The following is a 12,133-nucleotide window of genomic DNA, read 5'->3' on the forward strand; positions in this document are numbered from 1 at the left end:
TAAGATGGTTATTTTTTATTTGGATAAGTTAATATATTTCTAGTAAAGATGTATCTATGTATTATCTAAGGGCTTCTGTGAGCGTTTTCTGCGTAATTAGTTAATAAATGAAATATGATAAACCATCTGTTGATGCTACTATTTAAAAGAATTCTAGGATTACTCCTGGAATCTTCTACAGTTGCAGTGTGTGTGATTTTGAGTAAACACAGTTTCTTCTTACTGTGAAAGAAATAGACTCCTCTATTTCACCACCCCATCCTTCAAAAAAAAAAAAACTAGCAGGAAGGCTCTCCTTGCACTAGCAGATATAAGAATCTTGTTGAAAAGTTAAGTTTTTTGGCTCTGACAGAGTTTGTGGTAATCATGACATTCCCTCATTTCCATAGGGGAGCAACCTTAGTAGATCCTGAAATTTTGGTGGTCATGGACCACCCATATTCCCCATATTTTGGAAATTATCTGATATAAAAGGAGTCATAGGAAAATACACAATTTAGGGAGGAAGAATCCAGGTAATTTTTACAGATGTTGATTTTCTTTGGTGAGAATCTACAGGCAGTTGTTTTGCAATTTAATGTGTATGCATTTGTTCCTTTGTGAAGGCCCACTAATTCATATGTGAAGCTCCATTTTATTACTTTCAGAAGAAAGGTTTATTCTCTGAGAAGTTAAGGGATTTCTGTCCAGGAGATTATGTGGAAAAAGATTGTCACAGTTGAGCAACCTAAACAATGCCCAAGACTCACTTTAAAGATCTTTTTAAAATTGTATTGCTATTTGCCATAATGAGTTTTCTTTTTCCTGTGGTGTGTCAGGGTCAGCTTGATCTTGGTGTGTTTTCTTTACTTTTAGGAGCAGTTTCTGCTTATTTGACACCTTAATTGTTTTTGTCTTAAATTTGACATAAACTTATTAGAAAAGTATTTTTAAATAGGTAGGTGGCAGAATATACCTGTTTCTTCTTAGCGCTTTTTAAATATCAAAGTCATATAAAGTCATCCTATCTCTGTTTGCCTTTTTTTTTTTTGACCGCACGATGTGTGGCATGCAGGATCTTAGTTCCCAACCAGGAATCAAACCTGCACCCTCTGCAGTGGAAGCTTGGAGTCTTAACCACTGGACCACCAGCGAGGTCCCCCGTTTGCCATTTTTAACCAACTATAATACTGGAAAAATTTCTTAACAGATTCTAGGGGTTCTTTCTATACTTGTCTGCTTTATAAATGATTATCATGTAAACTTAGCTTTGCAATTTTGAATCTGATTAATTGGCAAAGGCTTAAAACTACTATTTTTTAGTGTACACTTTATATAAGTAATTTCATGGGGTCAGTGGACTAGAACCAATTTTTCTTTTACATTATTTTCATCATTACCACAGTGATGAAGGGAAGAAGATGGAATCAAATTTTACTTCTCCTTTACATTCAAGAATTTTAATTTTTGAGGGAAGTGAAAATCCAGTAACTAGCTGCCGGAGTAGTCAGGGCTTTGCCATTTTCTCAAATAAGTTGTAGAAAAACCCAAGTAGGTGGTATCACAACTGAACTTTATTAACCAGCAAAAAACCTTCATTATGTCTCCGGATGTTTCTCTCAAGATAAGAAATTTGGTTAGTTTCTAACAGTGGGAGTTAATTGCTAAATTGCTTGCAGTAATCCATACATGGTTAGTAAATTTTTTTTAACACCTAAATGTAGATAGTGTCATACTACCATGATTTTAAAGGTTGGTGAAATCAAGAAAGAAAACATGGTATTAACTCATATTCTTAGTGTTCTGGGAATAAAAATAATTCTACTGTCAAGGGCTTTTAAAATAACTTTTTTAGTTTCTGTTGCCTACGATTTTGTTGCATGCAAAAGCTGAATTCACCTGAGCCAATATTTGCATTTGTACTTCCATACGTCACCTAAATACTTAATGAAGTATATCATCTTAAAAAGAGGGAATAAATGTCACTAATTTGTAGTTTTCAGCCAGGTTCTTTTATCTGAGGAAGGTGTTTATCTTTTACCAAGATAGTAAAGGAAGAATCAGGATTTTACATGGCACAGTGAATAAAGATATTTAGGTAGCTAATCATATTAACTGTGTGGTTAGTTGAGGAGAAATAATTTGACAACATTTGATGTCAGAAAGGTAGGGAGAGTCTTACAAGTCAATAAGAAAAGTTTACACAGCACAATTTAAAAAAAAAAAGGCCAAAAGTCTTGATCTGGCACTTCATAAAGAGGATATCCAAATGGGTAATGAACATATGAAAAGGTAGTCAGTGCCATTAGTCATCAGGGAAGTGCAAATTTAAAGCAGTGATACCAGCATATGCCCATCTGAGTGGCTTAAAAAATAAAAAGATGTAACACCAAGTGTTGGTGAGGCTGTGGTACAACAGGTGTAAACTGGTGAAACAATTTCGTAGAATCTACTAAAGCTGAGCATAGTTGTCTGTCTAGATCAAGTGAGTATTGAAAGTTTGAAAACATCTCACAAGTATTGATGTCATAGGTTCATCCATTTTTAGTTAAGCTTTTTAGGGTACAGGGGGTACAGACCAACCCATGTTACCTTGAAAAATGGGAATATTGCCAGGAACCAAGAAAATTTATAATGCCTTACCTGCAAAGAAAGCTGGAACTGTACACTTGTTTCTGAGTGCTTTTATTGTTAACAAAACTCAGTTACTCAATCACCTGCCCCCACCTACAGTTAATGTAGCTTAGTTTCATTCTGTTATTTCTTCTCTCTTTCATGGCTCCTGTTTATCTGTGTTTTGCTCTCCCGTCCTACTTAGTTTGTTTTCCTTGCTTTGTCATGACCTTTTCCTACTTTCGGCTTCTTTTCGGCTTCAATTCCTGCCGCTATCTGCCCTGATCTCTTGGCATTTCCTAAAGTAAATGTCTTGAGAAAACCCGATTGCCTTTTTACTCCAGGTTACTATTGGCCACCCTAGGTCCAATTATAATGAATTGTATATTTACTTGTACTTAAAGGATAGAGTGGGATTGGCAGTTATACAAATAAAATGTTCTGAAAAGGTATTCTATAATTTTGTATAGATTTTACCAAACTTGCAAGTTTTTGTAATGCTTACCACGTATTTGCTACTAACAATTTAGGTAAATATTACTAGATGTTCAGCTGATTTCTCTTTTATTAGTCTGTAATTTGCTTGCAGAATGTTTCTTTAGATAAGAAATTTTAAAAAAAGACAGTTAATCTAGAGTTGAATAACTGTTCCATATTGTTACTATAGAAAATATTAAAATGAGGCTGTGTGCTATAGAAGTCCTTTTTTTTTTTTTAAACGGTGTTTCAGTATTGTATTTGAATTTTTATTTAATCAGGAGGGAAGATTTCTGACAGTCACCAGGACAGATGGGATTCTGCTTTTTCTATATCTGATGTGGAAAAGTAATGGTGGGTGGCATGGCTTACGCATATTGACAGCAGTGGAAACTATTTTCTAATTTTACTTGCTGAGTATATTGGACATTAGCTGGGAGAAAATGTTTCTTAAAAATATCAAGGAACACAAAACTGCTCTTTTTCACCAAACACATCTTTTTAGCTAATAGCTTAAAAATGATTTTGCTTCTGTTGTCTTTATTGCCTGGTAAATATTCTGGGCTGGTTTGGTATTGAGGTATGAAAGACAGCATTGGGTTAAGAATCGTAAGAATAGGTAGCAAAGTAAATGAATGTTCTACAGGTTAAAATGTTATACTGAAAAAAATTCTGTCATTTTTTAGTCATATAGCAAGTTCACATTCTTGACAGACAAGACAGGATCATTGGCAAGAATGCTTGTATCACTGTTCATACCCTAGCCTAGTTCTCTTCAGTAGCACCCCTTTGAACTATACAGGGATAGATGAGTAATTAGGCACTGTTATCATTTAATCCTCCTGGAAGTCTTTCACTGCAAGTGTTATTCCCATTTAGCATAAAAATGAAATTGAATGGATTATGAGAACATTGATCAGTGAGTGGTAACATTCCAAGAACAGCAACCTCAATTTTTTGTAATACACCCCCCCCTTTCTAGTTAATTTCAGCTTTTTCTCATGGATGCGTAGTTGAATACTAAAAAATAAATCATCAGTCTGCCTCCTTAAAAGAAGAATCTTCCCCATACAGTTAGATCTAAAAATTCTTAGCAAGTCTTTTAAAACCATTCCTGCAAGTAGTTTTATTGATTAGATTTCATTGGTTTTTGCACTGGTTTTTAAAAGTAATTTTTGTTAATTATAAGGAAAAAAATACAAAACTACCATCAGTCTTATAACCAAGACAATTTTTCTTCATTTTGGTGTATTTCCTTCTTATTCTCTGTACATTTTACCCCTAAAATATTATGGAAATAACAAGTTTATATCCTGTTTTTTAAAAAATCTAACATCATTTTGTCCATATAACACAGCTTTATTAATATTTCATTGTATTATCATTTTGGTACTCATTTGCTTATTATAAGACCTTTAGATTGTTTCAATTTTTTGTTTTTTGCATTTAGTATTTAATGCTTTCCTACATATTTTCCTGTAGTTTAACTGTGTCCTCATAATAGATTATCAGAAGTAGAATTGCTAGGCTTAAGGATACAATCATTTTTGATATATGTTGCCAGATTATTTTCTAGAAAGATTGTGCTGATCTACATTCCATCTGCAGAATGTGCAGATCTTCCTTTCACTGCATCTTTACCGGCATTATTAATTTTTTAGCCCTTTCTAAGTGAGATAGATTAAACATGTATTCTGTGACTTTATTTTTTTGTTTTTATTTTTGTAGAGGTGATATATGATTACTGTAATAAAATTCAAACAATATAGACAATACTGAAAACTATTAAAAAGAAAGTGAAAATTTAGGCCACATAGAAATGACCACTGTTCATCCTTGGTAAAGGTTCCTTCCAAATATTTCTTTACATGTATGCCTTAGAGTTTTACAGAAACGATACCATACTGCTTTGTAGCTTTTCCTTCACTCAACAGTAAGTTATGGGTATCTTTTCATGTTTGATATAGATCTCCGTTCCTCCCTTACCCCCTAAGAAAGGAATTATAGAAAATTTAAGTTTGGGACCAAAGCCCCAGAATAATTAAGAATGTTCATTTACTGACCATTGTTTTATGTGCATCTATTTCTTTTAGGATCCTTGCAGGAAAGAATTAATGGTTCAAGTCCCCTAGCCAAATACCATCTTAACGTTTCAGCAATCCTGCGAGTACTACTTATACATATTAAATCTGTTTTTTCTCTTATTGGGACATCTAAGGGAGCCTCAAAAAGTAATATTAATTGTTTTGCCACTGTCGTCTCTTTGCAATTAGATAAAAAGAATGGGATTATGACCTTTTAATTTTGTGCCTATGAAACTTCCTTCTAAAAGAAAATACATTTACATTGGCCCTTTTCTCTAGGACAAATCATAAATTAAGAAAGTTAATGAGCAGTGTTGGTATTTTGTTACATCTCCTGCTAGCTTCTTTTTACATTTATTTTCCTCTGTATAAGTGTTTCTGGAGTAGAGATATAAAGGAATATCCTGCCTTTGTGGGAAGGTGAAGAAGGAATGGTAGCTAACACTTATTAAGCACTTATGATGTAATATAAATATTACAAAATATTATTAAAGATTTCTTCACTATAAAGCACATTTCTTATAACTTTGTCTATTTCTTCAAGTTCTACTATTTCAAGACATATTTCCTTACAACAAACAGATGCTAGAACAAAAGACTTCATTACAACAGTACTGATACAACACATTTTAAATAATGGATAATAAGTGAATATGGAGGCTGATAGTAGTTTAGTTTAATTGTACTTCTACCTCTAACAGGGACCTATAAGCAGTGTATGGACTTGATCCAAGGAAAATATGGAGCCAAATAGGATTTAAAACAGAAAGTGAAGAATCAGATGTCTGTTTTTAAAGGACCACTCTGGCTACACTAAGAAAGGATTTCAAGAGGAACAAGACTAAAAGTAGTTAGAAATCTGGAGGATTTATCCAAATGAGACACTAGGTGACCATAACTAGAAAATGGCATTGGGAAAATAGAGAAAGGGACAGATTTGAGAGAAGTAGAAGCAAAGTCTCTGGATGTTGAAGCAACATAGTAATGATTAACATCGTGGGCCCTTGAATCTGGAATTAAATCCTGGCTCCCTTACTTATCATTTGCATGACTCATTATGTAAAATCACCTATAAATGGGTATAATATTAGTGCCCATTTTACTTAGACTATTGAAAGGATTAAGTGAGATAATGCACTTAAAGCACTAGCATCATGCCTGGCACAAAGTAAGTATCCTAAGTATTAGCTTTTACTATTGGTATTTGGTGTTATAATTTATCCAGGGTGGCTCTCTGAAATTTATATATAAAATATCCATGTAAAATTGCTCAACTCTTTCATCAGCCCTCTTCTCAGAGCAAAACAAGAAAGATCTCCCTTATCCTTTAGTATTCACCTTCTAAAGCTAGGGTGGAAAAATTGCTTAGCAGTCTTCCTTTATACAGCCTCATTTGATTTATCTAGTTATTTCTTACCTCCATTTTGTTTTTGTTTGTTTGGTTGGTTGGTTGGTTTTTTTGTGGTACGCAAAGTAACTCAGTGCTCACTGCTGTGGCCTCTCCTGTTGCGGAACACAGGCTCCGGACGCGCAGGCTCAGCGGCCATGGGTCACGGGCCCAGCCGCTCCGCGGCATGTGGGATCCTCCCGGACCGGGGCACGAACCTGCATCCCCTGCATCGGCAGGCGGACTCTCAACCACTGCACCACCAGGGAAGCCCATTACCTCCATTTTAATGTCATTAAGAAATGACAATTGGACTTAAGGGGGAAGGTTTAAAAGATAAGACTGAGTTTCAGAGTGTCAAAGTTAGTTTATGTAACTAACTTTGTATCTTTTGTATCACGGATTGGGTTCTTAAAAAGCTTTTGGTGCAGAGGCTGTACTCATAGCTTCCTGTTAAGTCTACTTTAATTTCTCCTATAGGTAAAACAATGTGTCATGGAGTTCAAAACCCTAAATTAAAACTGTAAGAAAGAGGAAGCTCTGAAATCAAGGAGAGTAGAGGCAGCTATTGTTAACTCTCTACTTCTACAGTATCATCTTGTATTTGGGCATTTTTTTAGTACTTTGGATTTCCATAGGCAGTGTCTTATTTTCTTTTACCCCCCTAGCATTCTTTTAACACTTAACTAGGGTGTGCAATAAGGCCTTGGTTAACCCTTCCAGCCTCATATCACTACAACATTGCTTATTTAGATATTTCTGTAAAGGAAAGCTTATCTCATGCTTATTAGAAGAAAATGCAAAATGAATAACCAAGTAAGGTCCGCAACTAAGGTCCATAAATGACCTTCAAAGGAAGTATTTTATTTGTTGCTGGTTTTTAAATTATGATACAAGAATGACTAGGAAACATTCCAGTATGATTTGAGAAAAGTATCTTGAGGGTAAGCAAATGTTCTACTCAGTGAAGTTAACTGTATTGCTGCTGGGTTCTAAGCAGTTAGAAATGGATAAAATCTTTTATAATACCATTTTCTTAAATATATTTTAAAATTTCTTTGATTCATGAGGTACTGCAATTTCTGGAAAACATTGTAGGTTGAACCTTTCCTCATCTGATACATTATTAGTGTTGCTCTTCTGAATAAATAGTGTTTTTTTAAATAAAAATTTATTTATTTATTTATTGGCTGCATTGGGTCTTCATTGCTGTGCAGGCTCTTCTCTAGTTGCAGCGAGCAGGGGCTACTCTTCGTTGCAATGCATGGGCTTCTCGTTGCGGTGGCTTCTCTTGTTGCAGAGCACAGGCTCTAGGCACACGAGCTTTTGTAATTATGGCATGCGGGCTCAGTAGTTGTGGCTCGCAGGCTCTAGAGTGCAGGCACAGTAGTTGTGGCGCGTGGGCTTAGTTGCTCCGTGGCATGTGGGATCTTCCTGGACTAGGGTTCGAAACTGTGTCCCTTGCATTGGCAGACAGATTCTTTTTTTTTTTTTTTTTTTTTTTTTTTTTTTTTGCAGTACGCGTGCCTCTCACTGTCGTGGCCTCTCCCGTTGCGGAGCACAGGCTCCGGACGTGCAGGCTCAGCGGCCATGGCTCACGGGCCCAGCCGCTCCGCGGCATGTGGGATCTTCCCGGACCGGGGCACAAACCCGTGTCCCCTGCACCGGCAGGCGGACTCTCAACCACTGCGCCACCAGGGAAGCCCCGGCAGACAGATTCTTAACCACTGTGCCACCAGGGAAGTCCAATTGTGTTACGTTTTAATCTTCCCAGCTGGTTCAACAAACGACTTTCTTATATTTGGCCTCCACTGGATGTATACATTTTTAGCCTAAGTTTTGGTATTTAGGTTTAGTATAGAGAATTATAATTCTAGACTAGCCATATCATTTTAAAGATAAGAAAATTAAGTCCAGGGGACTTCCCTGGTGGTCCAGTGGTTAAGACTCTGTGCTCCCAATGCAGGGGGCCCGGGATCGATCCCTGGTCGGGGAACTAAGATCCCACATACCTCAACTAAGCCTGCACACCGCAACTAGAGAAGCCCGGGTGCCGCAACAAAGACCCAGCGTAGCCAAACTAAATTAATTAATTAAAAAAAAATTAAGTCCAGGAAAGTAATGACTGACTTGTCTAGTTGTATAGTGGTGACAGTGACAGTCGAGCAGGTCTTCTGTCTGTTATCATTGTGTTCTTTATATTTCAGAGGCTATCGGGGGATCCATACGTATTTGAAAGGCTAAACAGATGAGATTTTAATATTTATAAACGTGAAATTGTCATGCCAAATTTTATTATAGCAAATAATATATGTTTACCTACAATCATAAATAAAATTGTTGCCATTGTAACTTATTATGATACTGTAAACCATAATTTTATTGATTAAATTGTTCTCCTGGCTATAGTGTCTTCTCATGTGGTTTGCTTTAAAATATTAATATTGAAAGTAGATGTGTGGGTGCTGGCAACATAGCAAGCGCATTTGGTTTTATTATGGGTTTCAGAGTTTCAGTTTCTGGAAAATGCTCCATTGTTCTAATGTTAAAATGCATTTGGTTTTATTATGGGTTTCAGAATTTCAGTTTCTGGAAAATGCTCCATTGTTCTAATGTTAACATTTAATCTTCTATTTTCTCTCTTCCCATAATTAAAATGGGAAGAAACAATAGGGAGACTATGCCACAAAATAGGTAATTTTTGACACCATGAGGAAGTTAATTTCTTTCTCAGTTATTTTGCTGTGCTTCTTGCTGGAGAGTGTTATTAGGAAAATGAATAAGTTTTTCAAAAGGCAGGTGCTATGAAAAAAAAATAATAAGCCAACCTATTTCCTTTATTTTATACCACTGTTTTTTGGAGTATAGATAGGCTGATGAACAAACTGTGCAAAATGAAAATATATGTTTATCTCCTGCATGAATAAGCCAAACTATAAAATTTAGCTGTGACTTTAAGGGAGTTTTCAAATCAGTTCTTAGGCATTTCTGGTCCTTTATTAAATTCATAACTTTGAACTATATGACTTAATTTATCAAGATTTTAGGTGTTCTCAGAAAATCAAGGTACAGAAAGTACAGGTACATACATGCAAGGGATTTAGTCTGAAGGTTACTATTGTACTTTGACCAATAGTAACCTTTGTGTCAGCTTTCCAAGTATACTGCTTGGAAAGTGCTACTGACCCCCTCTTGTGGCCAAAAGATTACACTCCCCACCCCCAAAATAAGGAGGAATGTTATAACAGAGGTGTGGCCTCATTACTGTAATATTTAAAAGAACCCAGCCTTGTTCTATACGGGACATGTTCAATAAGTGTTTCATTGAACCAAAATGTCATTGTATGTTCATGCAAAACATGTTCAGGAATACTGCTTACAAACACACAAATTTGGGAAAGAAGGGTTTTTTTTGCAAAGCAATTTGTGTGAGGGACCTTAAAGCGTATATGTTGAAAGGAAATATTCCTATAGTAACTGTATTTGAATTCCACATTATTAATTTTAGATGGAAACTGGTATTTTCAAAAATACTGTATTGGTGATTAGAGCTTGTAAGTAAGCTCTACTTTTTTCTTATGGAAGAATAGGGTTAAGAAAAAGCCAGCATGCCTTTAAAGTATTATCCCTAAAATCATACCAATGAGATTTTAAAGGCATGTCAAGACTTTGAGGAACATTTAACAGTGTATATCAGTTGTGACCATAAAGTAATTTCTTCCCATTTCCATCCTTGGAAATTTCCCTCACCCCCACCTTCGAAAAGCAGACCTTGTTAAATTCAGAATGAGTATTGTTGCCTTAAAGTAGACATCTTGGAAAGCCAAATAGATGTCAACAACATTGCTGCTTTTCAGAATAGTTTTATAACTTATCTTTTAGAATCATTTTAGCCCCTGTGACGAAGTGTTTCTAAAATACTGATATCTTAATGATAGATTGGATTTTTGAGAGAAATCCAGTACTAAATCAGAGCCATGTCATGTGACTATGAAAGGCAGTCAAGCTTAATTATACAGTTTATAGCTATTTCTTTGAAGTAGTGAAACAGCTTTAAAAGTTTTATTCTGCAACTCCGTGAAATGATTTTAGATAGCTCCATTTTGTGGCTGTATCATAAAATTACTCTAAATATTGTGGTAGTACCATCAGGAATCTTTTATGCAATGATAGCATCATTGGCACAATTATAGACATTTCCAGAATGACCGGTTTTTAAACAGTGAGAATTCATTTGTATGTGCATGTGTGTATTTGTTAAACACTTAAATTATTTATTTTAAAAGTTATCCCAGTGCAGGTACTGACATAGAGTGACAAATGAATCCCCATTATTTAAATTGAATAAAATGGAATTGGTCTTCATGAATATACTTTATTTTCTTTTTCCTTGGAATGATGTATATAATTTATAATGCAGTTTATTTAAGTGAAACTTTATTAAAGGTAGAAATACAATTACTCTAAACTCTTAGCCTCAACATTCATTTACTATCCATTACTTAAAATGTATAGCAACAGTATTGCTATAGTAGAGTGTTTTGTTCTATCATGTCTTTGTTGTAAGGAGATATTACTGTTTTGAAATCGTGGAACCTGAAAAAACAGGCAAGGATGTAAGAAGTATGTTTCATAGTCAAAAAACATTTAGTAAAGCTTTGTAGTGTTTATATTTTGTTTCAAGATTTTAAAGTTTTGACTTACTCCGTTTAGGACTCATTGATATAAAGCAAGTAAATGGAGAGGGTAGATTCATTTGGATTTGGATTTGAAATTGTTTGGTTTTAAATATTTTTCAAATAAATATCCAAAATTTGTTTTTAAATAAAATTTTGATTGTAAATTATGGGGTAGTTTTGTACTTAAATGGACGGTTCAGATTAATTTATGTTGAGAAATGAATGACATATAGGTGTCTGAGATAAGTGATTGCTGAAGTACGTACCTTATATTTTTGGTCCATCACAGGTAGATTTTTCTTATTTTTATTTATTTATTTTTGTGGTACGCGGGCCTCTCACTGTTGTGGCCTCTCCTGCTGCGGAGCACAGGCTCTGGATGCGCAGGCTCAGCAGCCATGGCCCACGGGCCTAGCCGCTCCGCGGCATCTTCCCAGACCGGGGCACGAACCCGTGTCCCCTGCATCGGCAGGCGGACTCTCAACCACTGTGCCACCAGGGAAGCCCAGATTTTTCTTATTTTTAATTCCAATCTTCTATATTTAAATCTAACGAAAAACTTTACCAAACCAGTACAACAATTAAAATGTAGAAACACTATACTTAGAAAGTTAGCATTATTGTCAAACGAGAAAGAGAAACTAGAGCCATTTTAGTTAAGGAACCTAGCTCAGTACCTTTGTTCCAGGACATTATTTGATAAGAAGTCTTATTTTTTTAATGAATTGCATGATTTCTGTAATTAGAATTTTCTTTTTGTGGGATTCTGTGATACTGAAACAAGCTTACCTATTTTTCTTTAGCTAATTTATTGAGGTTCAATTTATTGTACCTTTGATTCCATCTAGTCATGAGTTTATATGTAATTTGTTAGTAAATTAAGAGTTAGGAATATATTGCAGTACCGTTTATAG

At 35.2% G+C, this 12,133-nt stretch overlaps 1 protein-coding gene across 4 annotated transcripts in view; it reads left to right on the forward strand.

Moving 5' to 3' along the window:
• The window catches only part of CERT1 (ceramide transporter 1), a 129,005-nt gene that overhangs the window by 43,109 nt on the left and 73,763 nt on the right, over nt 1-12,133 (forward strand). The window lies entirely within an intron of this gene.

This window comes from Orcinus orca, chromosome 3 (assembly GCF_937001465.1).
Source record: "Orcinus orca chromosome 3, mOrcOrc1.1, whole genome shotgun sequence".
NCBI classification, from domain to species: domain Eukaryota; kingdom Metazoa; phylum Chordata; class Mammalia; order Artiodactyla; family Delphinidae; genus Orcinus; species Orcinus orca.